The 17,643-nt window shown below is 47.0% G+C and overlaps 1 long non-coding RNA gene across 1 annotated transcript; it reads right to left on the bottom strand.

Moving 5' to 3' along the window:
• Window positions 1-2,171: 2,171 nt before the first annotated feature.
• On the bottom strand, window positions 2,172-3,129 carry LOC149329764 (uncharacterized). Its single transcript, XR_016285819.1, has 3 exons — window positions 3,025-3,129; window positions 2,583-2,707; window positions 2,172-2,261 (listed from the first exon to the last, which is right to left on the bottom strand). It is a non-coding gene; the product is annotated as an uncharacterized LOC149329764 (long non-coding RNA).
• Between the last annotated feature and the right edge of the window lie 14,514 nt (window positions 3,130-17,643).

The following is a 17,643-nucleotide window of genomic DNA, read 5'->3' as shown; positions in this document are numbered from 1 at the left end:
TTGGCTTAGACGGGCCTAAGATGTAACTGTCCTGATAAAAACTCCCTTTGTTTTTATTTGATGTCCGTAACTTTCCACTTTGAGCTGGCCTTTCTTCACATATAACTTCCCCTTTAAAGCATTTTTTTTATTTCACCTGCGCATTTCCACGCGTATAATTTTTTTTGTTTTTTTTCCTGCGTAATTTTTCGCCAACTGCACTTGTTTTCATTAAGATTTTTACTTTAAAACCGTGACTCGGGTCTGATTTTCTGTAAGGCGTTCACTTAAAATATTTCTTTACTCTAAATGATTGTATTCTAGCTAGTATTTTAGAGATTTCATATTCGTACGGGCTTCGATTTGTTTATTTTTGTTGTATTTTGCTGTGATAGGTCCTTCGTGTTTTCATTCCCTTTCTTTATTGTTTTTACTCGTTATTTATTTTTCTTGCTGTTTTTGATTCTCTGCTGTTTACATGTTTTCGCTTTTTTATGCTTTATGTTCGCAGTCACTCCTTTGTCTAAAGTAGGGGCCTAGTTGACGCGTATTTTTTTTTAACTGCCTTGACTGTTGTACTACCTTCGTTTTCCTTTGTGGAGAAATTAATGAATATTTTTGTGAGTGCGTATGGTGTACCAGCACCAAGGTTTTTGGGTTTTTCCTGGGCAACGAAAATAAAGGTTGATTATAACTATTATTTTACCTCATCATTTCTTCGACAGTTCCCCAACACGCCGTTTATCCCTGGTAAGCGAAGGTGCGCGTGCGGGCTGCACCTGCTGGCTACCGATAAACGGAAAAGTCCCTGCAGTGCCCTCTACTTTATATTGTGCATGTAAAGTAGAGAATGACCTTCTGCATGTATAGAAATTAGCCCATAAGGCTCTCACGTCATACCCTGAAAGGGGCTCTGCAGCACTTCTTTTGGGAATTTTGCGATATTCAAGGATTCAAATCTATGTACTCTGTAGGTAAAGCATGCCAAGTGTTTTTGCACTAGCACTCAAAATAGTAAAGTAATCGACGATTGAATTCTGCGCTTCTCCTCAGTGCACATGAGGAGTGCAGAAAAACTCAGGGTGACGTCACGGAAGGTAAGATTTCAAATTACCGCTGTCAAATCAAATCAAATAAAAGGTTTATTTTGCACTTCATAGAAAGAAATGCAGGCCACAGGGACAAAAAAGCTTGTCAGAAGACAGCTTGACAGGGCCCGTCAGCCACACCCTGCCCTGAAGCATCCGACACTGCCTAACAACTCTCAGAAGGGTTCGCCTTTGGTGGCGTTGGTTTTGTTCCTTCACAGGAGGCATTTGTGTTTTGGAAATGTACCGATACCTTCTATGACGGAATCATGCGCCCCCCACTTGGTGTTGTGGGCTTCGGAGAAGCTTGAAGGGCTCGGGTTTTTAATCGGCGATTACTTCACCATTTCAAGTGCTAGCCCAAAGAGACTTTGCATGCTTTACCTGTAAGTTTCACACATTCGACCTTCTTAAGGTCATTGATTTCTAAAACCTACGCAGTTTACCTTTAAGACAGAGCTTAATCTCCCAATACGTTCATGCCAGCCTTAGCTACTCAATGCGAGCGATGAAGAAATTTCAAAAGAAATATTTTTATCCGCATCGAATCTTTGAACATTTACGTTTAATATTGCCCTAAAATTACCGTACCGTATTGCAATATTAAAAATTAATGTCGAAGAATCCTGGAACACAACGTGGCAAAACCAAAGACACCCAACGTAGGAGTACTTGTTCTTCTTGGTGTACAGCTTTTCACCTTGCAACAACAACACCGAAAAATAAGCGCCTGGAAATGAAGCAATAATTCGGAATAACTTTTTTTAACTTGCGTGGCGGTGGTTTGAAGTCATGTCGCTAGACGCCGCCACAGTGCCCACGTCTGCTTGAGTTACGCTATGCCATGCAAACAAAGCGTCGTCCACAAGCATACATGGCCTGCAGATATGTGATTCAAAAGCAGATTTTGAAGAGAAAGAAATGTGCTTTTATTTTGACATAATTACCACGACAAGAAAATGGCGGAGAACACTGCTGAAACAATCTCACGATGTTTCACTACGTTTCCTGGGACCACGACGATTCCTGGGAGCTCTTATCCGGGTCAGATGGCTTGATAAGATTCAGTAGGTCGCAGCCATATAGAAAGACCACCATTTACACGTTTTTAACCAGTGCACGCTGGTCCGAGGGATGGCGCTCAACCGTTATGAAGCAGCATTCCTTCCCGGTGGTGTGCCGCCTTGTGTCCGACTGCAAAAGAAAGACATCACAATAGCACTATAACACCTCCAGAATATTGCCCACAATTTGCAACAAAAAAAGAAAAACACGCGAGGTTCAAAAACTCATCACATCAGCGGAGCCGGCCGACAGATAAAAAAATAAATGTCCGTGATTTAGGCAAGTCAGAGGATATGAGGACAAGCCATACAGCATTTACACAGACTAACTGCTTTATTTGGAATTTAATGAAATATCAGTGCACACTAAAAAGCGCCAAAGGTACAGCTTTAGTGCACAAAAATTTCATAGATAAGTAACATAACTGTCAAAGATTGTGCGCACACTTACCGCAGCACCTAAGCATAAGAAGGACGAGGTGCCTGCGTTGTAGAATTCACGACGCGAACGGCACGCTGCGCACTGGTACGCTGATCAGGGAGGGAAGGTCCCGCTCCGGGGTTTGGCGAGGGACTCTGCAAGAAAGTGATAAAGAGGAAAAAAAAAATGTTTTATTGTAATACAGTGATTCTCCTGCTTAACAGCAATAGTGTAAGATCTATATATAGAAAAACACGCCAAATAAGAAGCCCAAAGCAATGAAGTCAAGAAGACGACATATCCCGTCATCGAGAACAATTTGTAGAAATTGAGTCTGTGATAGTTATGATGGAATGAGACTTTTAGCCCATTGCGCACCAGTACTAGTTACGTGAGGTGCAGATTTGAAAAATTATAAAATAGAGAATTGCACTAGGGAAATGACAACGCCTAGACAGATGCGCAAACTCACCTCCTTAGCTCGCGCAGAAGATGACAGAGGTCTCCGTGTTCGAGGATGCAAGACGTGAGAGCCACTCTGCAGGCTGGCACGGTTACCTCGCCGCAGAGGTTCGGCATTTGGATTTAGCGAGGAATCCTGCAAGCAAATGAGTGTCAGAAGAAAAAAGTCAGTTTCAATCCACCTATAATCAGCACACAACTTCGTGTCTCTTATAGCTAAAAGGCAGCTTAAAGGCGAGCAAAAGTAATTCAAATATTCAAAAGATATTACTTATGCGTCACCTCACAATTTTTTTGCAGCACTATGGAAGGTAGATACCTCCTCAGCCAATCAGGAGAGCTCGTTGAATGTCTTCCACCGCCCCAAGTCGTATGCGCGCCGGCCGTTCTCAGCGTATGCAGTATGAATTAATGTAGTCACCGCACCATTAGCGTGTGCACTCTCAGTTACGCTAAACGCAAGCATTTTTCCAGACGTTACTCAATTTGTCACATTAGACATATTTAGCATACTGGGGACGTATTAACGAAGATGTATGCCTGTTAGCAGTACGCACCCGCCACGCGCAGTGTCCCCACCTAGCCACACCCACGACAGCTCCTGTGCGCTATACTGGGCGAATTGGTTGGTGTTCATTCAGACGACCAGCGCGTTATTGTTCAAGGGACAGAAAGAAAAGATCAATTTCGCTCTGGAGCCGCTAAACAAATGCAAAATGAATGTTCGCTATTTAGCCTAGCCAGAGCTTATGAGAAAAAACCAGGCCACATTTACACAAAACGAACAGGTTTAATTTAAATTTAATTAAATATAAGTGCTCACTAAACAGCGAAGAGTGTCATGGGCACAACTTTAGTGCAGAAATATTTACGACATAAGTAACATCACTGTGAAAGACCTCCCGTAAACTCACCCCAGGAGCTTCAGCACACGAAGAAAGATTTGCCCGTGTTGTAGAATTCACACTGCCAGCGCCATGCTGTACACTGATGCGCTGATCAGGACGGGCAGGTTCCACTTTAAGCTTTAGAACAGAACCCTTGGAAGAAAGTGAAGGAATGAAATCACTTTATTCGCGCTGCAGTTCGTACACAATATTGCATCTAATATACTTAATCTTCACATTAGCGGGATGAACATCAGACGCAATATAGAAAACTGTTGGTGTTCAACGTGGCTTGAAATTAGTTATACGAGCGAAAGCTCCGTGGAGCATAGTCTCCACTAGCTCATGTCAAAAGTCAAGGTCAGGTACCGAATGATCATAGCCATATGATCGCTCAGTCACTTTACCATAGCTTGGGCCTGTGCACGTTAAAGAACCCCAGGTGGTCGAAATTTCCGGAGCCCTTCACTACGGCGTCTCTCATAGCCTCAGTCGCTTTGGGACATTAAACCCCAATAAACCAAACCAAATCAGCGTTCATGCTACTTAGCTCGGGAAACTTGACTGCCAAAATATTTGTACAAGCCCAGTTTCCTACCTACACTTTTGACGTCATACTACCCTTTTCACTGCTTTATTAGCCTAGATCAGAGAAAAGTATGTTGTACGTCGCGTGTCATGGTGTACTCCCATTGCGTAATTTCGACGTTGAGGCGCGATTCTTGTGCATTAGGCACAGAGCAGTAATTGATGACATAAGGCGTTTCGATCAGTTGTTCCTCGGTGTTTTCTTGAAGCAAGCGTTTGTTTGAAAGTACGCATTTTCTGATGTCATTCATGCTATCGGCATTTCGCAATTTTATTTCATTTCAATTCAATTTATTCCTTTCTATGGAAAGAGGAGCTGAGACAAAACGCTGACTTGCCTGACGAAGGCCTCAGCACCCATATACAGTTGGTAATGCAGTGGCAAAAAATAAAATATTCGAAAAAATCTTACTTGCTTATTTTGCTTATCTTACCTTGCTTAACTTATCTTGCTTCCTCATTATATGAACGCTCGATAATGTTCCATGTGGTTTGCCTGGCATTTGATTACATTATTGAAAATATATGTCCTCCTCATGCTCTAAAAGGTAGGCCAAATTTTTAACAGCTCATTTGTACCATTTATTTACAGCAAGAAACCAGCGTTTCACAATGCACACGTCTACGTCATAAAACTTGTTTTGAAGGCTTGTTCAGCAACCCTTTGTTGCGCTATTCAGAGTCAATTGTGTGTTGTGGTTTTTAGTTATTAAATTATCTCCTGCCATCTGCAGTATTGCTTCTTCGTATTTTGTCGTGTTCATTCTTCCCGGGTGTTCGAAACAAGCCCTCAAACAAGAGTTAGTCTCATGAGGCTGTAGCTGTCGGTAATTAGGAGGAAATGGATGCGCCTCTTTATTTGTAAGCACAGTGAAATTCATCGCTCTCTAAAAATTGCTTTGATAGTCAGCACAACCGTCTTCCTTCTTCGTATTTGTGCCGTGTGTCCCGCTGAATGTCGATGCGTTCCATCATTTTATTTCGCTTACATTTCGGTGGCATGCTTTTTCTTTTAGTTATGACGACATTGTTTGGTTGTCAACTCAAGTCAAAGATTACGCTGGCTCTGCTCCACAAACTGCCATGTTTTGAACGTATGGGCTTCGAAGCAATTCTACCATAGCAGTTTACATTTTCTACCATGGCGACGAGAGTGCCTCATTTTATTCGTCTGAATCGACATCAACTGCAAGGCGGATGGTGCTGCAGAAATTCCTCTCAAAGCTTTTGCTGGAGAACAAAATGATCTTTATTGTACAAAACATTTTCTCATTTGTCAGTCACTAAAACAGCGTTTAAAATTGCAGCGCCTACGCGTATACTGAAAGTACTCGAAATACATTTTCCTCAGTGCAGCAAAAGAAAAGAAAATGTACTGTTCATACAAAAGTTCATAAAAAAGTTCATAAAAAAGCAAGCAGTATATAAAAAAATTGCGGGACATGATAAATGCGTTAAACACTGTCGCTGAGTACGCATGAGGAACCTGGGAGGACGACTATCACCGCCGAGATCAAATTATGGAAGCAGTTCAAACCTTAGCCGAAGCTGGTTACCCTTTACATATCCATCACTGAACAAATTTTTTAGGTTGAAGGAAAGGCTGAGGTAGTAGCACGGAACGTTTGACTCTGAAGGCTTCTGCATAACCGATGAATTGCTGAATTCTTTCACCACTATTGCAACTTCATTGTATCCGTTTGGATGTAAGGCAGTCATCTTAATCGTTTGCCGAAAAGGCCACTGAACATAGTCGTCCTTTTCACCCTTGTGTAACTGAATCCCAATGTGCAGTGCTGCTACGTCATCGGTTTGAATGATACAGAAACGAGGGGTGACGCAGTAGCCGCGTAGGTAGATTGGCTGATTGCCGTAGGATACAAAGCCAGCCTTGCGCGCGTTCTCTGCAAGGGATCTGATACCTTTTACACTAAACTCGTGAAAGGACACATCTAAATTAGGCAGTCTCCGAGTTTGGTGTGATCCTTTCATCATTTTCTGAGCACTTTCGTTTTTGGATTCTTCATTACACGGAAACATTTGTGCGAGAATGTTGCTGTGCTTACTGGAGATGTTTCTCCACCGAGATGCAATATCTTCAAATGACCTTCTTGCACTCTCCGAGAGCTTAGATAGTTGATCAAGGTTCAAAAATAAACATTCTCTAGCTTTTTCAGTAGCCACTGCAATCTCCCGCATGCTTTTCGTCAAGCTATCACGGCTTTCTTCAAACGGCTCTGCCAACTGCTTTTTAGCTTCCTTCATCATCCCCGGGATTTCCTGAGAAGGACTATCAGTAACGTTTTCCTGATTTATAGTATTGGATGCTGCTTGAAGCGCTTCGCCCAAAACGCCTTCTCTATGGCTAAGTTTTTCTTCTACTGATTCTGTTAAGACATATATGCTACGAGAGAGTTCGCGGAGTCGTTCACAATGAACCTTTGCATCGCTACTTAAACGTCCAACAAACGTTTTCATTTCTTCCGCCACGCTCTCCAACACCCCTTGTAACGACGTCAAAGTAACTGCATCGTCCATGCAGCGCGACTGGGCATCCAATTTCGATGCAGGAGGCATTGCCGTGGCGCCACAGCAGTACTTCAGGTGCGCGCAGAGGTCCTAGCAAAGTACCCTGGCTGAGCACAAGGGGCAGCAAGTTGAGTGGTGTTTGCATTCACGCTGCATGTGCGTGTATATATGTGCAGCCATCATCACCTCAGGGCAACCGTTTTCTTCATTCGTTTTGGTTTGGTTTGCTTTTGTGGGGTTTAACGTCCCAAAGCGACTAAGGCTATGAGAGACGCCGTAGTGAAGGGCTCCGGAAATTTCGACCACCTGGGGTTCTTTAACGTGCACTGACATCGCACAGCACACGGGCCTCTAGAATTTCTCCTCCAAAGAAATTCTAGCCGCCGCGGCCGGGATCGAACCCGCGTCTTTTGGGCCAGCAGCCGAGCACCATAGCCACTGAGCCACCGCGGCGGCTTTTCTTCATTCCAGCACTTCACCTGAAAGAACATACGTAAACTTATAGTTCATGAAAGCGACATAATTTCATCTCTTAATCGCGGCTGAAATCAGGGATACGAGCTTTGGACGCTGGTGAGCTTCTTCGAGTACAGTCTTTAGCAAGACGTCAACATGCTCAAGAATGCCTCTCTCTACACAGTACAGGTTACAGAAAGGAAATCTTGACTGAAACGAAATATCTCCTACTGGGTGCTGTACGGTATAGTGCACGTAAAGGATCCCATGTGGTCGAAATTTTCAGAAGCCCTCCACTGCAGAGTCCCTCACAACCTGAGTTACTCTGGGACGTTAATGACGATGATGGATTGTCCCAAGGGCACTCGTGGCCAAAAAGCGCATGGAACAAGGTATCTGCTTCTATTCGAGGTGCGGTCAAAGACCAATTGCCCAAGTATTTCACCCTAAATAAGCCAAGCACCAGGTGACAGGGAAGCTTGTACCCATTGTATAAACGGTGGGTACCCGGCGGCACTGGGGATCGAACCCCGCACCTCCCGCATGCGAGGCTGATGCTCAAACGACTAGGCCACCGCTGCGGTCTTTGGGACGTTAAAGCCCATAAAATAAAGTAACTTAACTATTAGGAGATTTTGCAGACATGGCAATCCGCCTTCTTATATGACCCATGTGCACATGCGCATAGTCCTAGATATGACGGGAAGGAATCTGCACAGTTACTCAGTGCCGTGCCGTGCGTAGCGCATGAAAAACACCGAAAACGATCGCTGCTACCAAGCATTCGCAACCCATTGAACTGGTTCTTGAAAAGAAAGAAACGAAATTCACGGTAAATATTATCCGTCCTGTTTATCAACGTAAGTAGCTAGTTTTCATGAAGCTTGTCGAGACGTCCGCAACAAAGGACGCCACCGATCGGGCCAGTAGGACTACTGAACAACACTGATCCGGCGTCAAGGTTGGTCGAGGTGGATCTTCCTGGCTTTTTCCCGCAATCGACCTCCGGAAACAACTTCAACATCGTGGCGATGGACTACCTGACCTTCTAGGCCGAAGCATAAGATCTGCCGAATGGCAGAGTGGCGGAAGTCGGCAAACATTACAGCTATGGCTATACTCAGTTCAAAACTAGAGTTTCAGTCCGGTGTGCGTATGTTTAACACTGAAGTGACCTTTGGGCTTAGTGGTCTCACAGCAACAGCCTTCTTTTAGATGCCAAAGCACACTTTGGCTATGGCTAGTGCGATGTTGACTACAAATTAAACCCCGGTCGTTTCCAAAATATTGCCCATCCTTAAACCCAAATTTAGCTGACCCCATCCCTGATATTGTGACGAAGACGACGAAGCTAACAGTGGCGCGGGACGGAGCGCTCGCGCTAGGCCAGCGGCCATTAAATCATCTCTTGTTCATAGTTCATCACGCCTCATTCTTCGGCTGGCCGCCGCGTTACATTTGGTGTGAGGTGCTGGGGTCCCTTCATCGCCATCCTGGTCCCGGAGCTTCGGTGTCCTGTGCCTGCCGTGGACGTCGGCCTTGACTGCCTGGTACGTGCCGCCCGGCCATGCCCCAGCCCGCCCGACCTGAACCGACCTTGCCGCTCACCTCAGCCCCGACCCCCGCCCGGACCACAAGACACGATGACCCAAGAACCGACCGACCCGAGACCCGACCGACCCAAGACCCGACCGACCCAAGACCCACACGTGAAGACACCGCCCCCCCTGCCCCTGCCGTCCGGTGCGTCCATGGACCTCGGCCGTCAGCTCCTGGCACCCTCCGGCCCGGATGCTTCGTGGACCGGGTCTCATCCTTCGATCATCTCATCCACTGTGGCGGCCAGCACCTCACCACTTTCGCCTTCCTGTCCCAACATGCTCCGGAGCCCATCACCATTTCGCCCGTCTATTCGTCACCGATCGGGACGATCGGTCGGTGGCCCCGGGTAGTGTGACGAAGACGACGAAGCTGGCAGTGGCGCGGGATGGAGTGCTCGCGCTAGGCCAGCGGCCATTAAATCATCTCTTGTTCACAGTTCATCATGCCTCATTCTTCGGCTGGCCGCCACGTTACAATATTTGACCTTTATCAATTTGGACCAAAATCGATGTCCAGGGTAATTCGAATGCGCTAGATACGATGCTGTTCCAAGTTTGGCCCACCCCAAAATTTAAACCTTCTTCGATTCGGACCAAAATCGATGCCCATACAATTTCACTGTGGACATTACGATGGTAATCTCCAAATATGACCAAGGTCACTCCCAAAATTTGGTCCAGCCAGCCCCCGAAATCTGACCTCCGTCAATTTCGATCAAACTATGTCCAGCCTAAACTGACCATAATCGTTCCGTTGGTTTGGCCATTGAGAGGACCTGACATTTCAACCGAATCCAGAGCATGTCGTTTAAAAACCTTCACGTGATAGATCAGCAATAATAGCTATCGCTCGTTCATTCGATGTAACATAGTTAAATAGCTGTTAGCGCGTTAGCTGTAGAACACGCCTGAAAGCGCATTATCGTCGGTAACAGTGTTTTCAGGTGTAGATTCAGCAAAAAATTAAACCTTGGTTCCTGCATCAAATCAATGGTCAGCGCCCACTTCGTCGCTCCATAGTCGCTATTCCTTCAGTTTTACAGCGAGAGCATCAGAAGTCACGTCAGGAGCAAAATCCTCCATCCGATCTCACAGAATTCATCCTTAGTGACGAGCAATTAAGAAATGGAGCAAAAAGTGGTAAGACAGTACAAGCAAGGTTTGTTACCTCTCTGTGGGAAAAGCGAAAACTTAAGTCAAACCAGACGGGTAGATGCTTGTACAGGTTGCTTCATGATTCAGGGAAAAAAAGGAACCGCAAAAAAGGCAAACACTCAGAAAGACACACAGTTATAACTTCTGTCAACTCACTGCCGCGTCTGTCATTGCATACCCCTTCCCCAAAAATGCGCGGTTTCAAAATTGTACAAAAATCAGTTTACACGTGCAGTAATTGAGGCTAAATGGAGTACACTTTTAAAAAATCACATTGTAAGTAGCCCTTCCGTGACGGTGTTGCCAAAGAAGCTTGCGTATGCGGGTGACATACTTTTCTAGCGCAGTGTACTGATGGTAGAACTGTGATACAATGGTGCAGATACCACCCTTCCTTTACGCAACAAATCATTGTTGTTAGTTAGCGTTGTGTGTATGAGGCCGTCTTTTACTCGCTGCATTTTTTCCCTTAAGTTAAACGCAGGAGCCATCTGCTTTCCTCCAGGCATTGCTCACCATTCTTTTCAGCAGCTCGAATGGTGGGAAGTCCTCCCAGCCTACGTCCTCTTCTTCAAAGTGGCGTCCGTCACGTGGGCAGGTGTGTACGCCGTCCTTAGCACTCCGCTCGTAGCAAGCGCCGCACAGCGCGTGCATGCAGGGCAGCAAAGCTGTCCTCTTGCGTACCAGTCCGCAAGCGCTGCATACCCTGTATTCTGGAAGAGGCTCGACGAAGTCCAGGGGCTTCCAGTCGAGCATTGGTGAGAACCCGTCAAGCGTATACCGCATTCCATTCGGAGGCATCGTTGACCGCGTTCCGTTGCCCCACCAAGGGCTGCTCGAACAGCAACGCAGCTGCGGAAAAATGTATCCTGTATGTTTCTTAACATTCATCGTTATCAAGGCTCATATTGCTGTGGTCTTCGGCACGTGTGCCGTTTCTCGCCGAAAAAAAACATGTCAAGGCAAACTGGTAGCAGTACGCTAAAGCGCGGTGCCTCTCCTTGCTGCGCTTATTTAGAGATAGCATAGATTGGCGCGGTTTGTAGCAAGCAAAAAAGAAGGCTTCTGCTTGTCACAACTTGCAGGAGAAATTGATGTTATCTCTTGAGGCAATATGTGCGTCAAAAACGCTTCGTAAGAACCGGTTGCCACCGTGTTTTGCTTTTCGTGGTACTCAAATGAAAAAAAGCAGAGAACTTTAACAGAAGAGGGAGGATCCGCCCAAGTACGGTGGCGAGCCTTTTTTTCCAATCTTTTTTTTTTATTCCAGCTGTTTGTCATTAGACATAATGAAAAATAAAAAAAAAACTTATAAAAAGGAGTGTAAGATATGCTCCTGCCCGAATCCGGCGCACAGATACCTTCCATCGCGTGCATGCATGCTCATAGGGATTTACCATCAGCGTCGCCATCTTTGCTCGTGTGACCACAACGCCGTAGGCAACATACAGTTCCCAGGCGGCGCTGCAATTGTTCCAATGCGCGCCTAAAAACTGCTGCCGTCAGCCGCAGGGCTACAAAAGAGGCTAGAAGAAATTTTTGACTTTGGGTGATTACACTCCTCGCTTAAGTTCTCTCGGCGAGGCAGAAAGCTGACGCACGCCGCGCGTGGCTTTGACAGAGCGCGGAAGCTTATGCCTCGCAAGGCAGGTGGTGTGGGAAAACACTACGGAATAAACTAAAAAATGCCGGCTCCTCTCGCTAGACTGCATGTTACGGCGCGACGATCGACTCGGTAAAGTTCATAGCAGGTTACCTAGAGCTCCCTTAAGGATTCCTGCTTTGGGGCTGACTGTCGACATAGCCGCACACCTAAAAAATGCCATTCGGGCTTTCGCACAGAATAGCAAGGTTATTTCCTACGTATCACTTTCCTCACTGACAACCCGGCGTCCAAAGGGAAAGTGTGAGCGTTGCTGAAAGGCTGGCTGCGTGTAAATACGCGAGCAAGCTTTGTCCGCAGCTCTGGAGTCGTGTGCCGCGGGACAAATAAAGTACAATCATCGCATAGTTGCCTTCCTGCGTGTCCGGGGCTTCCGTCTTTCTATTTCGTGCACCTCTGCTGGGAGCGGAGCGCTGCTCCTACGCTCCACTGTCGGATACAAGTGAAAAACAAGCGGCTTTTACTCTCATCTTTGACTTGTCACACTTGGATTATAATTTTATAGTTACTTGTTCTACTACTTGATCGTTTCGATGCCTTGTAAACCCTTTTTTGCATGCATTAGTGTTACTATTTATTATTTATGCTGTTACTGTTTTTTCATTGTTGGTATCTAAACTGCAGATTTGTATTGTAAGCATATAGCTTAGCTGACGATGCCGGGATACGTCTCAAAAGCAAACATTGGTTTAGACGGGCCTGTTTTGCTGTATTAATTTCCTTTGTGCTATATAAAGATGTTATGATCATTATAAAAACTTCCTTAGTTTTTATTTGATGTCCTTAACTTTCCACTTTGAGCTGGCCTTTCTTCACATATAACTTCCCCTTTAAAGCAAACTTTTATTTCACTTGCGCATTTCCACGTCTATAATTTTTGTTTTGTTTCTTCCTCCATAATTTTTTCGTCAATTGTACTTGTTTTCATTAATATTTTTACTATAAAACCGTGACTCGCGTGAGATTATCTGTGAGGCGTTCACTCATTATATTTTTTATTGCGAATGATTGTATTCCAGCTAGTGTTTGAGACTTCATATTCGTTCTGGTTTTGATTTGTTTATTTTTTATTGTATTTTGCTTTGATATCTGTTTCTTGTTTTCATTCCCATTATTTATTGTTTCTGCTCGTTATTTATCTCTGTTGCTGTTCTAGCTGTTTTTGATTTCCCACTGTTTAGATGTTTTCGCTTTTTTTATGCTTTATGTTCACTGTCACTCGTTTGTATAAAGCAGAGGCCTAGTTGATGCGTCTTTTTTTTTCATTGCCTTGACTGCTGTATTACCTCCCCTGATTATGTTTCTTTGTGGAGAAATTAATGAATATTTTTTTGAGTGCGTATGGCGTACCAGCACCAAGATATTTGGCTTTTTCCTGGGCAACGAAAATAAAGATTCATTATAGAGGTTGGCCGCCCGCGGTGGCTCAGTGGTTATGGTGCTCTGCTGCTGACCCGAAAGACGCGGGTTCGATCCCGACCGCGGCGGCTAGAATTTCATTGGAGGAGAAATTCTTGAGGCCCGTGTACTGTGCGATGTCAGTGCACGTTAAAGAACCCCAGGTGGTCGAAATTTCCGGAGCCCTTCACTACGGCGTCTCTCATAGCCTCAGTCGCTTTGGGACGTTAAACCCCATAAACCAACCAACCATTATATAGGTTGATAATAACTGTTATTGACCGCATCATTTCTTCGACAGTTCCCCAACACGCCGGATATCCCCGGTTAGCGAAGGTGCGCGTGCGTGTTGCGACTGCTGGCTACCGCTCAACGGAAAAGTGCCTGCCCCACCCTCTACTTTATATTGGGCATGTAAAGTAGAGAATGACATTCTGCACGTATAGAAATCAGCCCATAAGGCTATCATCTCATACCCTTAAAGGGCAACTGCAGCACTTTTATGAGAATTTCGCGATTTTCAAGGATTCAAAGCTACGTAGGCTATAGGCAAAAGCATGCCAAGAGTTTTTGCACTAGCATTTGAAATAGTGACGTAATAGACGATTGAACTTTGCGCTTCTCCTCAGTGCACAGGAGGAGTGGAGGAAAACTGAGCGTGACGTCACGGAAAGTATGATTTCAAATTACCGCTGTCCTCAGCCACACCCTGCTCTGACGCGTTAGACGCTGCCAAGCAACTCTCAGAAGAGTTCCCCTTCGGTGGGGTTGGTTTTGTTCCTTCTAAGTAGGCGTTTGTGCGTTGGAAATGTACAGATACCTTCGATGACGTCATCATGCGCCCCCCACTTGGTGTTGTGCGCTGTAAAGAAGCTTGACGGGCGTCCGGTTTTTAATCGGCGATTACTTCACTATTTCAAGTTCTAGCCCAAAAAGACTTCGCATGCTTTACCTGTAAGTTTCACACATTCGACCCTGTTAAGCTGGTTGATTTTTAAAACCTATGCAGCTTCCCTTGCATAGGTTTTAGAAATCAACGAGCTCAAGAGGGTCGAATGTGTGAAACTTACAGGTGAAGCATGTGAAGTCTTTTCGGGCTAGCGCTTTAAATAGTGAAGCGGCAGCAGCAGCGGCAGCGGCAGCGGCGGCGGCGGCGGGGGCGGCAGCAGCAGCGGCAGCGGCAGCGGCAGCGGCGGCGGCGGCAGCGGCGGCGGCGGCAGCGGCGGCGGCGGCAGCGGCAGCGGCGGCGGCGGCGGCAGCGGCGGCGGCGGCGGCAGCGGCGGCGGCGGCGGCAGCGGCGGCGGCGGCGGCAGCGGCGGCGGCGGCGGCAGCGGCGGCGGCGGCGGCAGCGGCGGCGGCGGCGGCAGCGGCGGCGGCGGCGGCAGCGGCGGCGGCAGCGGCAGCGGCGGCGGCGGCGGCAGCGGCGGCAGCGGCGGCGGCGGCGGCGGCGGCGGCAGCAGCAGCAGCGGCAGCAGCGGCAGCGGCACAGGCTGCAGCACCAGCAGCAGCAGCGGCGGCGGCGGCAGCAGCGGCAGCGGCGGCAGCGGCGGCAGCGGCGGCAGCGGCGGCAGCGGCGGCAGCGGCAGCGGCGGCGGCAGCGGCGGCGGCGGCAGCGGCAGCGGCGGCGGCGGCGGCGGCGGCGGCGGCGGCAGCGGCGGCGGCGGCAGCGGCGGCGGCAGCGGCGGCGGCGGCGGCGGCGGCGGCGGCGGCAGCGGCAGCAGCAGCAGCGGCAGCAGCGGCAGCGGCAGCGGCAGCGGCACAGGCTGCAGCACCAGCAGCAGCAGCGGCGGCGGCGGCGGCAGCGGCGGCCGCAGCGGCGGCGGCAGCGGCGGCCGCAGCGGCGGCGGCGGCGGCGGCGGCGGCGGCGGCGGCGGCAGCGGCAGCGGCGGCGGCGGCGGCAGCGGCAGCAGCAGCGGCAGCGGCCGCAGCGGCAGCATGAAAATTGCCAATCCTTCAGTGGTTGGTCGCCCCTTTTCTTCTGATGTGTGAGAAGTGATGCATTACAATGCATCATCATTACAGCTTCCGTACACTTGCTGGTGAAACCAATGCCGTGACCTCTCGAAGGCAGACACACGCGAACACAAAATGTAGGCTATGCGAGTTTGTCTTGTATTTGCTGGTTGGTTTTTTTGTGGTTTAACGTCCCCAAGCGACTCAGGCTATAAGGGATCTCGTAGTGAAGGACTCCGGAAATTTCGACCACCTGGGTTAGTTTAACGTGCACTGACCTCGCACGGTACACGGGCCTCTAGAATTTCGCTTCCATTGAAATTGGACAGCCGCGGCCGGGATCGAACCCGCGTCTTCCGGGTCAGCAGCCGAGCGCCATAACCACTGAGCCACCGTGGCGGCCTGTCTGGTATTATATGTTTTGAGCATCGTGTTTACCTCATTCACAGTATCCGCATTGGTTTTTAATTACTCCGTACTCATGCAAATCATAATTCCTGATAACCATTTTTTTTCAATTTTTCCAATTGCCGCTGTTTGTTTTTAATATAGGAGAGTGTGCGCATGCGAAAACACCTCGGCCTCAGGAGAAGAGCCCACAACCTGTTATGTGGAAAGCTGGCGCCCTTGTTTTATGGTTTGTCTCAATTTGTCAAGTGTGCTCATGATTGAACACCTTACGACTATAAGAGAGTATTTATGAGGACACATTTGTTAGACACCTGCTTTTTTTAAAATACATTCCTTAAGAGGAATGTTTTCAGTTTTGATGTGAAACAAAGAACTTATTGTGCATGTGCAAAGTAAGCGCCAAACATGAACTACAGTTTTACGCGTTGAAAACAATGTATGCACAGCATCATTCGTGAACTAGCGCGAAAGCAGAGGGAATTACACAAATTATAGAACAATAAAAATCAAAGGAAAATAGGGAACGATTGATAAATCAATGACATATCACTGCTGCCACTACTCTCAGCAAATTAGGTATCAACCAGCTATGTTTACGATATAGTTACGGATTGAAGAGTGCTGGCGGGAGCTATCTTCTACAGTTATTCCAGTTTGCGCCATTTCTGGCTTTTTACCTTTGACTTTATGATACGTTTATGTTCCGTTAAATTGTACTTTGGAATTTAGATTTCGTTTTTGACACTTCTCTGGCTCGCGCTTTTAGTTCTTGCCAGTTTTTGCTGTTTTATAATTTTCTACTGGTCTTGGTTTCGACTCACCTGGTCTGCGGCTGTTGGGTTCTTCTTCTTCGCGTGCCAGATGTTTGATAGCCTATTGAGGAATGTATTTTTATGCGAAGACTTCTTCGCTTTGTGCGTTCTTTTACTTTTATCTTTACTGAAATTATCTTTATTAAATTATCTTTTTACTGAAACAAATAATGACATTTCCGCGATTTCCTCACAGAAATTGCTTACCTTGTTTGTATAACCTGTTTAGTTTTTTTCTTTCCTCGCTTTATGTTGACGTGTACGCCTTCGCCGCACGCTGCTGCGCTACTGTGTATGCTGGGAGGTCCGGACTCCTCAAGCTGTTTTTCAGCTTTGTACCTGCCCTCCTCGCAACATTCCTTTTTTTTTGCGGAATAAAATTTCGATTCCAATTTCAATTTCTTATTGGTTTCCTGGTGTTACGGGGCTCCTTGCTTGCATTTAAAAACCTGCTCGTCGCTCTCAACAAATTGCTGGTAGTTCGGCGCCTGTCCTCTTGACGTCTGTGTTCTTCCTTTTTTCGCGCTGCTCCCACTAGAAGTTGAACGCTAGAATCTCATGCAGTGAAGCTGTAGTATAACAGTGCTGTTAGATGAACTGGAGGGTATTAAGTGGGATGTCATATGGCTTAGTGAGGTTGGGAGGACAGATGTAGCGTATACAGCGTTAATAGGGGCGCTATCGTAGATTAGTGGACAGACAAGAGCTATAGGTGTGGGATTTCTCATCAATCAGGATAGAGCCGGCAGGATAGATGAATTCTATAGTGTTAACGTAAGGGTGGTAGCTATCGTAATCAGGCTTAATAAGAGTGGTACAGTCCTACGCGCCTGCATCTGGCTGTTATGAATAGATCGTAGAACGCTACTATGCGGACGTGGAATCGCAATGAAGAAATTAAAATCAGAGTAAACTTCAGTGCCAAGGTAGGGAAAGAGAAGACTGGAGACCAGGCAGCAGGCGACTATGGCGTACGCTTTGGGAATAGCAGGAGGGAAGTTATTGGTAGAATTAGCAGAGAAATAATTTGTGGATCATAAGTACCTTTACCGAAAACGAGAAAGCTGGAAATGGACGTGCAAGAGCCCCAATGGTGAGACTAAAAATGAAATAGACCGCGTTCCGTTGCCTCAAAAAGGGCTGCCCGAACAGCTGCGCAGCTGCGGAAGAATGTAT

Source organism: Amblyomma mixtum, chromosome 9 (assembly GCF_055824585.1).
Source record: "Amblyomma mixtum isolate Tamu chromosome 9, ASM5582458v1, whole genome shotgun sequence".
Lineage (NCBI taxonomy): Eukaryota > Metazoa > Arthropoda > Arachnida > Ixodida > Ixodidae > Amblyomma > Amblyomma mixtum.
The sequence above is the reverse complement of the archived record's forward strand: the minus strand, read 5'-3'. Positions and strand labels throughout refer to the sequence as shown.